The sequence below is a fragment of the Eumetopias jubatus genome, unplaced genomic scaffold (genome assembly GCF_037043125.1).
Source record: "Eumetopias jubatus isolate StellerSeaLion01/CBP00866 unplaced genomic scaffold, mEumJub1_p1.0 scaffold_5, whole genome shotgun sequence".
NCBI lineage: Eukaryota > Metazoa > Chordata > Mammalia > Carnivora > Otariidae > Eumetopias > Eumetopias jubatus.
In genome coordinates this window covers 5554156-5567576 of record NW_028274811.1, presented here as the reverse complement: position 1 = coordinate 5567576, position 13421 = coordinate 5554156, and the positions used below count along the sequence as shown (strand labels likewise).

The window sequence follows — 13421 nt, the reverse complement described above, 5'->3', positions numbered from 1 at the left end:
GGAATAAATAATAATTGAGTACAAAAAAGTATAAGACATCAGTTGTGTACAAGTTTCACAAAATTACTGGCCAGGCTCCACTTCCTGTCTTCCATGATGAAACTCCCAGATTGTAGTTTAATTTTTATCTTTTTAAAGATTTTATTTATTTATTTGACAGAGAGAGACACAGCAAGAGAAGGAACACAAGCAGGGAAGTGGGAGAGGGAGAAGCAGGCTTCCAATCTAGCAGGGAGCCCAATGTGGGGCTCGATTCCAGGACCCTGGGATCATGACCTGAGCTGAAGGCAGATGCTTAACGACTGAGCCCCCCCAGGCGCCCCCCAGATGGTAGTTTAGATATTTAGTTGTTATCCTCTGTGGTGATCATGTTCTCTCCCAGCCCCATGGGTAGGTAAGGGTAAAGACTCTGAGAGAAGTGTGGGTGGATATGTCAGGGGATAACCCATGGGTGCCCTGGGATAGGTGCAATCTGGGGTGTTTTTCAGAATCAGGGCTATGGGGAATGAATTTTGTCCTGAATTCAACTCATTAATTTTTGCTTCTTCCTTGGTGTGGAGCTTCTATTCCCTCAGCTCATTATGAGCTGGGTAGGGTGCCCTGAGACATCTTTTCTGCAATAAAGATATAAACCTGGGGCATGAGCTCATCATCAGTTTTATGAGAAACAGGAGAATATCTTGGGCAGTTAGCTCCATAAATTCGTCTTTGGGGCCTTGGAGTTGGGACAAGGTGTGTGTAAGAGCCTTTCCCAGGCCACCATTTGCTCACACATTGTCCTGAGGATTAGACCTTTGCATGCTTCTTGGGTCTGGCCCGTCTCTGCTGAGATTCACAGGGTGGAGCAGAGGCTGAAGTCTGGTGAGCTGAATGGGGTTGGGAAGTCTGAAGCGGGTGAGGGAAGGCCTGACAATTGAGAGACTAAAAGTGACCAGGAAGTGGGAGAAGTTCGTCCAACTTCAGGTTTCAACCTAGAGAGTCAGACTGCACACAAATATACCTCCTTGCTGTCAAGAGACAACGTTTCTTGACATCAGAGACCAGTCAGATGGTAATCCTACTTTTCTTGGGCAAAATCATCATCGTTTATCCACTCTCTAGTCTGGATTAGTCCACTTTATTGTCCAAGTAGTAGAGTGGTGAATGGTTGAGATATGTCCTGAGAGGCATCATGAGAATTCTCATGATGCATTTAGCAACAACATTTAGCTCTGTTGCAGTACCTGCATTGGGTAAACTTCATTAAAATCTAAATAGAAACAAAAAAGAATGAAAAAAACGAAACAAATAAAATCAAAATCTCCTCCTAACTTAGAAAACCTCTCCACAAAGTCACCAGAGAGAGGAAACAGTTTTATTTATTTATTTAAAGATTTTATGTATTTATTTGAGAGAGAGTGTTAGTGAAAGCACAACTGGAGTGGAGTGGAGTGGCAGAGGGAGAGGGAGAGAAGACTCCCAGCTGAGCAGGGAGCCTAATGCAGGGCTTGGTCCCAGGACAATGAGATCATGACCTGAGCCAAAGGCAGATGCTGAACTGAGAGTCATCCAGGCACCCAACAGTTTTATTTTTGAGCAAGTATTAAACCAAAGGGTGAGGTGCATCACATTCTACCTGCTGGGAGCCGGCAAAACAGAAGGAATGTCAACTTTTTATAGTCAGGCAGTGACAACCCATTACATATATGCTTTTGAGATAAACAAGAACTTGGCTTCAAGTAAGAGGATTTGACAAGACCATTTGTCACACTCAGATCATTCACCAGGTAATGGGGGTGGCAATCTCCTTTAGTTAATTGGCTTTATCCAAAGGGGGGAGAAAACTTTTCACAGTTTATGGCAAGAGGTAGTTTTGCCACTTAGAGTGCGACTTCAGTGCCTGTTGAAGTTAGGGTCCCCCTCTGCCACAGAGCCTGGGAGATAAGGGCGCTACCTTCCTTGATGATTACATTTCCAAGAGATGGATCCCAGGTCCTTGAGAAAGACATTTCTGGGTCAGAGCACTGGCAAGAGGCTTACTTAACCTTTAAAAGGTTTAAACACCTAGGAGCAACAAGGAGCTTACAATGATAAGTTTTCTAAAGCAAATGCTCTGAGAAAGGAGGAGAGTGTCACTTCTCTTTTTTAAAATTTGCATTTGGGGCTCCTGGGTGGCTCAGTTGGTTTAGCGACTGCCTTCAGCTCAGGTCATGATCCCGGCGTCCCTGGGTCGAGTCCCACATCAGGCTCCCTTCTCGTCAGGGAGTCTGCTTCTCCCTCTGACCCTCCCCCCTTTCATGTGCTCTCTCTCTCTCATTCTCTCTCTCTCAAATAAATAAATAAATAAATAAAAATAAAATTTGCATTTGTCCTTACATCGCTCACCCCCTTTCTCTCCTTTCTTTTTCTTGTTCCTCAATAATTCACCTCCCCTCTTAAATCTCTGTCCTACTTCTACAGCTATTCACCTTCCATTTACCCCCCTTCTCTCTATCCCTTGTATTCTCTGGCTCCCTGGTGTCTTAGCGAAGTAAGGATCAAAGTCTTACTGGCAACTTTCTGAGGGCAGCTGAAAAAAGATAGGATTGTCACTGCAGGAGGAAAGGGTGGGTCCATGTCAGAGGGCTGGGCTCTGTCATTTAGAAGAAACAGGAGATGGGTATTTGGAGATGTCAGGTTAGTAGTTTCATTTGTTTGCTTCTTTGTTTGTTCTCAAGGTCTCAGCCATGCAGCTCTGAAACCACACCTCCTTATCAGATTTCATCTTTTTTGGCCTGTTCAGCTACTCAACATATGACTTATTCCTTTTTTCCCTTGTCCTTTTGGCCTCTGCTGTAGTCTTACTTGGCAACATCCTCTTCCTCCTGCTCATCCAGGCCAACAGGCACCTGCACACCCCGATGTACTTTTTCCTGAGTCAGCTCTCCATCATGGACATGATCATGATGAGCACAGTGGTGCCCAAGATGGCAGTCAATCTTCTGTCAGGCCGTAAATCCATCTCTTGGGATGCCTGTGCCACTCAGATCTTCCTAGTGGTCATGGTAACAGGAGCAGAGTGCTTCCTCTTGGCAGTCATGGCCTATGACCGGTATGTGGCAGTCTGCCACCCCCTGCGGTACCCTTTGCTCATTAACTGGAAGGCTTGCACTCTCCTGGCCCTGGCATCCTGGATGGCTGGGGTGTCTTTAGTTTCCCCTACTGTGGCTCTCTGGAAGTGGATCACTTCTTCTGTGAGGTCCCTGCCCTGCTGCGTCTCTCCTGTGCTGACACTTCACTCTTTGAGGATCTCATCTATGCTTGCTGTGTGGTCATGCTGCTGCTGCCCCTTGTGGTCACTGTGGCTTCCTATACCCGGATCCTCACAGCTGTCATTACGATGCCCTCCATAGAGGGGAAACAGAAGGCTCTGACCACTTGCTCCACCCACTTGGCTGTGGTGGGCCTATACCATGGAGGAACCTTGTTTAGCTACATGCAGCGGGCCTCCAGTAGGACACCAGTGGGAGACCAAGGCACCTCCATCTTCTACACCATCCTCACTCCAATGTTCAACCCACTCATTTACAGCCTGAGGAGCAGGGAGGTAACCAGGGCCCTGAAGAAGGTGCTGGAGAGATGGGGAGTGTAGGCATACTTGCCCTTCTGAAGCTTCCTGTCTTGGTCTGCCCCTTCCTCTGCAAACTCAGGTTTTCTTGTGGCTCCTCTTCTCCTTCTGTACTCATTGGGCCTCTCTGGCTGGTTGGGGCAAGCCTGTGAGCTGAGTAATCAGAAAACCATTTGGACGGAAGATGGCAGGGTAAAAGATGGTACATGACCAGCTACATAGTGAATCTTTCCCCACATTGAGCACCAAAATTTCCATGGTTTGAAGGCCCACATGCAATAGTTAAATTCTCCTTAGGGTTGGTAGGGGAAGTCTTTATTCTGAGTTGCATGTTTAAAGTGAGTGAGGAGGGGAACCCATTCAGAACCCATTTGTGCACTGAAATGTGGTAATGATGCTAGAATCTAGCATAGAGGAGCTGTGCTACCTTGGGCAAGGTTATTTCTCTCTCTAAACTTCCATTTATTATCTATACCATCATAGCTACCAGTAAAGTAAGTCCAACATTTCTGGCAGTAATTACTTACTAACTACTGGAATACAAACTCCATTTCCATGTATCTTATGTTATTCAGCAACATAAAGATTTCTGTGCCTTCTTGCAATCGTGCTTTATGTACAAGTAATAGAGTATAAAATCTCAAAGAAAAATGGCTGGAACATTTTGTCTACCACTTATGCTGACAGCGGCACACTGCAGAAAGTATAGAGGATACAAACATGTCTCTCCATGCAAAGAGGGAATTTTGTGATCAGATTGATTCTTGATCATTGAGACTAAATGTGGAACAAGAGTGAGGTGTGAGAAGACTCTGCCAGGAACTGGTTTCTATAGTTTCCATCACAGGGGCTCTGGAGGGATTTGGGAAATAATCTCTTGATCCATGTCTTCTGCAAAGATCTTCCTGAACTGGACAAACCATCTTCCCCCCATCACTCACTCACACTGCTCTCAAGAGACCTGCATTCACTTCCTAAGAGTCCGTGGGTGTGCACAAAAAATGGTGAGGGAGAGGCCATGGTAAGTCTTGGGAGAGTCCGGCCACAGATATAAAGTGTTCCAGGCAGATGAAACAGTATTCTTGAGCAGAGAGGGCCAGGGATAAAGCTAAAGAGCGTTGGCCAGAGGGAATAGGGCCCACATTGCCTAGGGCCTAGTAGGTCAGGGTAAAATGGTAGGACTTTGAGCAGAGGGGAAATATGATCTGCCTTAAGGCTTCAAGGAATCACTGTGCCTTTTGTGTAAGGTCCGTCGTGATGCTCATATAATAAGTCAGATAAGAAATCATGGCACTTGGATGAGGGTAGAAATAAAGGAGGTGGCAGAAGTTGACGACAGGTTTTGGATATAATTTGAAGGTCAAGCCCACAGAATTTTCTGCCTTACTGGAGCTGAAGATTTTGTTAGTTCACAAGGTTTTAGGAGGGATAAAATTAGAAATTACATTTAACACATTTGGCACTCTGAGCTCTTTGTTAGCTCCTTTTATTAAAATGCATGTGTGGGCACCTGGGTCGTTCACTCCGTTAAGCGTCTGACTTCTGCTCGGGTCGTTATCCCAGGATCCTGGGATGGAGTCCCCCTCGGGCTCCCTGTTCAGTAGGGAGTCTGCTTCTCCCTCTGCCCAGCCCTGCTCCTGCTCTCCTCTTTATCTCACAAAAATATAGTATTATAAAATAATAAACAAATAAAATGTAATATAACAGTATAATTATCTACTAATGTTTAAAAATTCAACAACTCAGTTTTTGTGTTTAAAGGACATGTCATACAAAATTCCCCCCGAATAGCAATTTTAAACATACATAATTATTTATTAGTGAGAGCCCAACTGGGGGGAGGCACAGAGAGAGGGACACAGGCAAGGCAGAGGGAGAGGCAGAAGGAGGGGGAGAGAATTTCAAGCAGACTTTCTGCTGAGCACAGGGTCTGATGTGGGACTCAAACCAAGAATCCTAAGATCATGACCTGAACTGAAGTCAGATTCTTATCCAACTGAGCCACCCAGATGCCGAAACCAAAATAGCAACTTTGGGCATGATCAGAAAAGAGAAAAAATGATGAATTGGGTGGGGGGAGATGGTAGCAAAGTAGGAGGACCCGAGACTTGCCACATCCCTTGAACGTAGCTAGATATTTATCAAATCATCCTAAATAGCTCAGAAATTGACCTGAAGACTGACAGAACAAACTCCAAAACTAAAGAGAGAGAAGAGGCCAAATTGAAGAAGATAGGAGTACTTGGTATAGGGGAGAAACAGATTACAGGTGCTCTGCAGAGGAGGGAGCTGTGATTGCAAAGAAGGGAGAGAGAGAGAGAAACAGGGAAAAGGAAACCTACAAGGGACTATATCCTCAAGGCCATTGGCTTGGAAAATAAGAGCGGCTGAATTTTTTACTCTTGCAATCAGTAGGGTTTAAAGACTGGAGTTTTGAAGATCACTGAGCTTGGGTGGGATAAAGCCTGGGGGTTATTGCACTGCTCCCGGAGATAAAGCAGGAAAACATCCCAGGGACAGACAGTGATCGGAAGAATTCCTGGGGCATACAGGGAGGAGATTACACTTCTCCGAGTGCATCCCTGAGAAGCAGCATTCACAGAGCTGCCTTTCCAGGAAAAAAAGGAGCTTCTCAGGTTCATTTCCCACCCTTGCCCCTCAGTAAAGCACAGAACCACCTGTGGGAAGCAGCGCACTGCCAACACTGGCTGCGTAACTGGCCTACACCAAGCCTTAACACCCTGTGCTCCAGTGGGACTGCACTTCTCACGCATGCTTGCCTCTGTCCCAGCACAGCAGGCACCTCACTTAGAACACCAGCACAAACAACTACTCACACCACGTCTCCCAACCAGAGAGTTCGGCACGGCCTCAGTTCTGGTGGAAGTGGTGACAAGTCTCATTTCACAAGCAGAGTAAAGCACACCAGGTTAAAACTCACCACATTCAAGCCAGGTCCCAAACACTGCCCACAGCAGGCAAAGAGGGACTCTGCAGATGACTGCCTTTGGCTCATGTCATGACCCCAGGGTACTGGGGTCACTGAGTGGGGAACCTGATTCTCCCTCTGACTTTCCCCTCACCCCTGCTCCTGTTCACTAGCTCTCTTTGTCTCTCTCTTTCTCAAATGAATGAATGAATAAATAAACTATTTTTTTAATTTTTATTTTTTTAAGATTTATTATTTATTTATATTTATGCAGATAAAAACACGGCTACCCAAGATAACTGCAGGCCAATATAACTGATGAACCTAGAGGAAATTTCCTCAATAAAATACTATCACACCAAATCCAACAATACATTAAAAAAATTATTCACCACTATCAGGTTGGATTTATTCCTGAGTTACCACGATGGTTCAGTATTCACAAATCAATAAATGTGATACATCACATTAATTTTTTTTAAAAAAATAAGAACCATAAAATCTCATCAATAGATGCAGAAAAGATTTGACAAAGAGCCACACCCATTCATGAACAAAAACCTCAACAGAGTAGGGTTTGAGGGAACATACCACAACATAATCAAGGCAATATATGAAAAACCCACAGTAAATATCATTCCTTAAGGATGAAAACTAAGACCCTTTCCTTTATGGTCAGGAACAAGACAGGGATGTTCACAATCACCACAACTATTCAAATACACCTGGAAGTCCTAGCCACAGCAACCAGACAACAAAAAGAAATAAAAGGCAAGGAAGAAGCAAAATTGTCAATATTTACAGATGACGTGATACTCTATGTAAAAACCCAAAAGACCACCAAAAACTGCTAGAACTAACACATGAATTCAGTAAAGTCACAGTATACAAACTCAACATACAGAGATCTATTTCTCTACACTAATAATAAAGCAGCAGGAGGAGAAATAAAGTCCACTTACAATTTTACCAAAAACAATAAGATACCTATGAATAAAATTAAATAAACAGGGGAAAGACCTGTACTCTGAAAACTATGAAACACTGATGTAAGAAACTGAAGCTCCCCAAATTCTTGCCAGACACGTCTCCAAAGCAAGGGGGGGGGGGGAAATGAACTATTGGGACTTCATCAGGATAAAATGTTTTGCACAGCAAAGGAAATTGTCAACAAAACTGAAAGGCAATCTAGGGAATGGGAGAAGATATTTGCAAATGATATATCAAATAAAGGGCCAGTATCCAACATCTGTAAAGAACTTATCAAACTCAACAGCCTAATAGCAAAGTAACCAGTCAATAAATGGGCAGAAGACATGAACAGACATTTCTCCAAAGAATTCATCCAAATGGCCAACAGACACACGAAAAAATGCTCAGCATCACTCGGTGTCAGGGAAATACATCAAAACCACAATGAGACACCACCTTACAATGGTCAGAATGGTTAAAATTGTCACCTGAGCAAACAACAGATGTTGGCAAGGATGTGGAGAAAGAACCCTCTTACTCTATTGGTATGAATGCAAGCTTGTACAACCATTCTGGAGAACATTATGGAGGTTCATTAAAAAGTTAAAAATAGAACTATCCTATGACCCAGCAATTGCACTTCTAGGTATTTATCTAAAGGACCCAAGCAAAGTGAGTCAAAGGGGGCAAATGCACCCCAAAGTTTATAGCAGCAATGTCCACATTAGCGAAATTATGGAAACAGACCAGATGTCCATCGACAGATGAATGGATAAAGAAGAGGTGTTATTTAAATACACTGCAATAATAGCCGTCAAAAAGAATGACATCTTGCCACTTGCAAAGATGTGAATGGAATTAGAAAGTGTTATGCCAAGTAAAATAAGTCAAGCAGAGAAAGACAAATACCTGGGATCGAGCCCTGCATCAGGCTCCCTTGCTCCATGGGAAACCTGTTTCTCCCTCTCCCACTCCCCCTGCTTGTGTTCCTTCTCTCACTATCTCTCTCTGTCAAATAAATAAATAAAATATATTTTTTTAAAAAAGTTCTTCCTCCTGTGCTGAGGACAACCAGCCTTACTAACAGTGTGCAGAGGCACTCAGTCACGTGCACCTACAAAGAGATGCATTCCACACCATTCCTTCCTCCCAACTCTTGTAATACAATCCTACACAGGTGAAAAATGACATTTCCCTCTCTTCTTGGACAACTCCTCTGAACTCTGATTCTTATTTCTACTTATACTCAACACCTCCACTTGTTTGTCCAATGGGCTTTACCTATCTAAAATGACCAGACAGAACACTTGGTCTCCCATGTGGAAACAACTGTTTCCCTCTCTTCCCAGCTCAATTAATGGCAAGTCCGTCCGTTGCCCAGAACAACAACACATGGTGTATCCTTGATTCCTCTCTTCTCACACACATTAGAACCCCTGCTGACTCTTCCTGAAGAATGTATTCACTCCTGGCCACATCTCATTCCTGCAGGTCCCAGCTGGCTACACTCTCACTGTTGCTCCCCTGGATGATGGCAATGGGCCTTAACTGGATTTGCCTCCTCCTTCTCTCCTTGCTCCCACTTTAATCTATTTGTACAAAGCACTAGAGTGAAGTTGTTTCTGCAAAATAGAAGAGAAATAAGTTTCAAGAGTAAAGGAAGACTCATCTAGCTAGCCCTCCATCATCACCCAAACCTCCTTTTCTTCTGCTTTCCCTGGAATTTCCTCTATTCTGGTGTCACTGGCCTCCCTGCATTTCAGGAGGAATTGGTACATGCTCTAACTTCCTCATGGAAGACTCTTCCCAGATACACTCAACACTGTTCCTTCAGCTTCGCCTCACTTACTCAACCAGGCTTTACCCAACACCTATTTGGAATTGAAATCCCTTTCCCTCTCCATTTCTTCCCTGCCCTTTTGCTTCTCAGAACACTCAACACCATCAGGCATTCTACATTTAATTTGCATGGATTTGTTTTCTGCTTTCCCAGCTAGAACCTATATTCCTGATGCCACTTTTGCTCATGTGGGGATCCTCATCTCCTAGAATAGTACTGGCACAGAGTATGTTCTCAGCAAATTTTGTTGAAAGATTAACTATAATATGCAAAAACTCAAGAAACTACTCTAGCATCTCACATATTCAGTTCATGCTCTCTAACTTCATTTATTTCAGGGATGTTTAGTTAATGGCTTCATTTTTTTCCCTCAAAGTGACAGCACAAAAGGAGACTTTGACTCTACAGTATAATTTTAGGGACAAGTTAACTCTATGTCCTATATCAGCCCTTCGGTCTCTCCTTCACCTGCACCTCTTCCCACTCATCTGTTGTCTCTCTGTTTTAGAAGACATAACACTAGAAAGAACATGCTCAAGCCCTTTATCCTCCCCCCCCCAAAAAAAACTGAAGGGGACAGACAATAAGAGGAAGATGAAATACGGATAAACAAATAGGAGTGGAGGAATGACCTGAAATCAATAATAGAAACTGCAAGGAAGAGGTAAGGAGGTGATATGGAAAAGACCCTCACTCACCTTTAAATGGGTTCCCTGGAAGAAAAAAACCAGCAGATATCCTGTGGAGGAACTTCTAACACCAACATAATTTCATTGTCCTTCCCTGAGTTTGTACTTACTGGGTCAGAGGAGAGAAGGAATAACCTTCCAAATCTGTCCTTCCTCAGCCCCTCACTCACCTCTCAACCAGGCTATCAAAGCCCTTATCACGCTCAGCCCTCCTGTGGCTCTCTAGCTCAAAGAGTAAGACTCAAACAGACAACAGCCTCTTCTCAGTAAAAGTGGAATGAAAGAAAGGAGACTTAAAGAGATGAGATGGTGGTGGGCACAGAACCAGCACCTGTGCATCCCAGCCCACCCACAGACACCAATCCACCTTCCACAAACTGCCCAGATTGTGGGCCTCCACAGAGGCCCAGATTCGCCTCTGTCTCCCACTGCCAATGCAGGTACTTAACACTAAACCTGGGCAAGGAGGGTGAAGCTGTTGACTCCCAGGGAAGTCCACACACTCCAGCTCTGGAAGAGTAGGTCCCAAGCTTACAATTAAAGAAACCCAATCAGGGAGTTTGGGGACAGGACCAGAGAGGGGCCAGTTGGGATAGTGTGAGAAAACCTTGTCAAGGGCAGGAAGCTGCTCTTGGTGCTCTACCTCCAACTGCAGACACATTCCGTACTTCCCCAGTAACTCTAAGGACCCTCACAGGGTCTCCATCTGTGACTGTCCCAGTAGTCTGCCTCTATACCATGCAATCCACACTTGTTCTTTACCTGTCCCATGAAGTCACTCTATATCTACTGAAGGCCCACGATACAGCACACTAGGTGAGACACTGTACTTGAATCAATGGTGGGGACTTAATACAATCTAGCCTTATGGGCATTAAAACCCAGTGGAGGGAAAGAAGAGTACCCACATTCAGAAGAGTCAGATGGTGGCAGGGAAATGGTTGTCATCCCAAAACTGTCAGACATTTCTCTAAACTCAGTGCCTTTCACATTTTACTGTGGATAGCCCTGTGGTCTACAGATATTATGCCGGTCTTCCCAGTGTAATCCTGGACAGCACTCTCTCGCCATCTGAAGAGTATCCCAGGTTGGATGAAGATTTTACAGTTGCTCTGTTTTTGGCCTTATATCATGGAAGCAGGTCACTTTTTAAAATGACCAATTCATTGGAAACCAGTGGGCAAAATGGCCAATTTATCTTTTGTTTTGAGTCTTCAGTTTTATTTGACCGGTTTTCATTTTATTTTCACAATAGTAAAACAAATGTTTTACCTGCCATACAAAGCTCTTGGGGCTTCAGTTGGAGACTGATGCACAGAGAAGAGAGAATGGATCAGAGGGCTAAGAGAAGGGGGATTGATGGGCGATGTTAGAAGACACAGGGAGATGGAGACAGAGGCACCCAGAAAAAATAGGTTTTCTGCCAAACGTTCCAGGCACAGCAACCTGGCTTTTGAAGAAACTCCCTATAGCCATCTTACACTCTTCTGTTCCAGCTTCCTTTTCTACTTAATCTTATACCCAGTAATCTCTCTGGTTCCAATATTTAACTGAAGAATTACCACCTCCACATTCTCGTTCAAGTTATTGTTCCATTGGAACTTACTTTGCCAGCTTTGTATTTCCTGTTGAAACTTAATTCATTCTATAAAGCTCATCTAAAGTTCATTGTTATTATTCTCACCTCCCACAGATTTGACACACATCCACTTCAGCCTGTGTAAGTCCCTTTAGACTATTGTCTGTAAAATTTGCAATTGTATTTGTCATGTAAAATCTGTTATATTACCATTTATCGGAAACACATAGTGATTGGATGAAACTTGATTGGTTACAAAAAAAAAAGAGCTTTACTTTAAGCTAGGACCACCTCCATACCTGGAATCTTCTTGCCCACCGCTTGATGGATATCAGGTTGATTGCAGAGCTGTCTGGTCAGCTTTGGGTGTAAGTCCCACCCTACTTAGCTAATAATCAAGACTGGCTTTCAGTAGGCTATGATCCAGCCTTATGCAAGTCACGACTTAAATCTTCCACTTAATTCAGAACCTATCTGATCACCTCTGCCTAGCTCAGGCCTGACAGGGCTTAGGGACCCACCATGGGGAAGAGGGCAAGAGTCTTTCCTTTCACTATTTCTCCTGCTTCTGTCATTTTGATTCTTGTGTTTCACTCTTCCTTCCTTGGTTTGCTGGGTTTGGAAGAAGTATCATCGATGTGGGTCATTGGGGGCAATCTGTTGAGGACTACAAGTTTCTTCTGTATTGAGATATCCAAAGTCTAACGTGTGATCATTCTGTTTGCCTATATATATCTTCTATCATCTATCTATCTACTTACCTATAATCTATCTATCGTCTATCTATCATCTTTCTATCATCTGTCATCTCTGCATGTTGGGCTAAAAGGCAACAAGGAGTCACCTTGTCCCCAAAATAATATTGTAGAGACAAGGTGAATTCTTTCATGGTGTTTTTTCTAGGAACACAATGAAGCCATTAACTATACAGAGAGAAATAAATTTAGAGAGCAAAAAATGAGCATGAGAGATGCTAGGATAGTTTCTTTAGTCGTTTGCACTTTACAATAATCATTGAACAATATTTATTAAGGACATAATGTATGCCAGGCACTCTTCTAGGAGCCAGTTATCCTGCCATGAGCAAAAGTGACATCAGGAATATAGGTTTCATTGGTAAATCAGAAAACTGTCCTGTGGGGTCTTTGCATTTCCTCTTTGCAGGGAAGTGAAGTAGAGGTGAATACACTCCTCACAAATGTATCCTAGGTACTACTCTCACCCATTTTTGGAGAACATCTTTGTCATTTATAAGTACCTGAAGATATTCACTGTCCCTCACAGGAAAGAATCCAGCCACGAATTCGTAGTATATTCAGGTCAAGAACAAAAGCGTCTGCAATGAAAGAATCCAGGCTTTCTGCTCTCAAAACTTGGAGGTTGCAACTGCCTGTTACTTAATCCTATTATTTGATTAAGTCAACACACACATAGATAGGAACATTGGAGGCTTTGCAGAGAAGTTCTCAATGACACTTATTATAGAACTGAAGTGAGGGTGAGCCATGAAGTTAGCTGGAAGAGAAACATTCCATGAAAAGGGAAGGTAGGGGCGCCTGTGTGTCTCAGTCAGTTAAGTGCCCGCCTTTGGCTCACTCATGTCATGATCCCAGCATCCTGGGATCAAGCCCCGCACCAGGCTCCCTGCTCAGCAGGGAGCCTGCTTCTCCCTCTCCCTCTCCCTCTGCCTGCCTGTCTGCCTAATTATGATCTTTCTTTCTTTCTCTCTGTCAAATAAAAAAATTCTTTTAAAAAAGAAAGAACAGAAAAGGGAAAGTAAATGTCCTAGGGTAAGAGTGTGTCCGGCTTGAGCCAGGAAAGAATAA

At 43.7% G+C, this 13421-nt stretch overlaps 1 pseudogene; it reads left to right on the top strand.

Moving 5' to 3' along the window:
* Positions 1–2705: 2705 nt before the first annotated feature.
* Positions 2706–3610, top strand: LOC148164252 (olfactory receptor 2M5-like; annotated as a pseudogene).
* The last annotated feature ends 9811 nt before the right edge of the window (positions 3611–13421 follow it).